The sequence below is a fragment of the Coenobita brevimanus genome, chromosome 43, assembly GCF_032717465.1.
Source record: "Coenobita brevimanus isolate Jiangsu-jjx chromosome 43, ASM3271746v2, whole genome shotgun sequence".
Classification (NCBI taxonomy): Eukaryota; Metazoa; Arthropoda; class Malacostraca; order Decapoda; family Coenobitidae; genus Coenobita; species Coenobita brevimanus.
In genome coordinates, this window is record NC_136996.1 from 1,707,280 (window position 1) to 1,708,422 (window position 1,143).

The 1,143-nt window shown below is 40.4% G+C and overlaps 1 non-coding gene across 1 annotated transcript; it reads left to right on the top strand.

The window, feature by feature from the left end:
• The first annotated feature begins 485 nt into the window (after window positions 1-485).
• Window positions 486-604, top strand: LOC145397890 (5S ribosomal RNA). The gene has a single exon (XR_013897035.1). It is a non-coding gene; the product is annotated as a 5S ribosomal RNA (ribosomal RNA).
• Window positions 605-1,143: the final 539 nt, after the last annotated feature.

Consider the following 1,143-nt stretch of genomic DNA (forward strand, 5'->3'; position numbering starts at 1 on the left):
CATGAGATGAAACACAGTTATACATTATACCGATTATACAATATGCTAGTATACGCTACACAGATTTCGCTGGCTTGTGTGGACCAGTCATGCACGGATATGTTGTATGTGGTGACATGAATCGTGACCCTAATCCATTGTGCGTGAATTTTTTATGTATAATTCATGGGCTGAGCTTGGCTGGAAGCTCCCAGGATCTTCAAAACCTTATATTCTTTGCTAATTTTCTCCTAATTTCTCTGATGTTGGCCACTGCTTATTGCCTCTATTTAAGCAGGAGAACAACAAGCCAACAAACATCTGCTCTAAGGTAGCAGTTAAATAAAACACCTAATGTGTAACAGATAAATGAGAGAGAAAGGCATTTCTGGTAGTGATGATAATTTTCTCTGTAATCCATTATTATTACTTTTTTAAGTCTCTCAGATGCCATTGTATTGTCTGTTTTACCCCTGAATAGTATGGTATATTTTGAGAAAGCATAGGCCAACGGCCATACCACGTTGAATACACCGCTTCCCGTCCGATCAGCGAAGTTAAGCAACGTTGGGTCTGGTTAGTACTTGGATGGGTGACCGCCTGGGAACACCAGATGCTGTTGGCATAACGTTCTCCCTACGTGTCAAGTGGGGTTGGTGGAGGATTAGTGCCCCTTCCTGTAAAGCAATTATCTCTGAGCCCTTGTCCACCCCGTTTGGGATACATGGCGTCTGGCAATGAATGAAAAAAATGAATATCATTAACCAGGTTTAGTCGTACAAGGAAAGGGGTAGAAATGAGTTGGAGATGAGGTTGCTGCATTACCTCCTTTATAATTGGTTTCATTGGGCTGCCATACTCATATCCATTATATGTGGTACCCAAGGTTTACGCTTGAACTGCATAACTAAGGGAAAGGTGTACGTGACTTGTTAGTCGTCAGATTGACAGTATCTGGTAAATAATATGATATGCTTCTATAAGGAGAAATATCAATAAAATGTGCAGATGGTTAGACATGCGAGATAGAGTCAGGATTTTGGCCCATTTCATTGAGCATACAGTTGAGTTTTCCTTTATTTGTTTTTTTTCTCTCTCTCTTTTTCTTTTTTTCCCCCTTCTGGACCCTCCTTCACCTTATCTTTAAGTGGAAAAAAAGAGGGT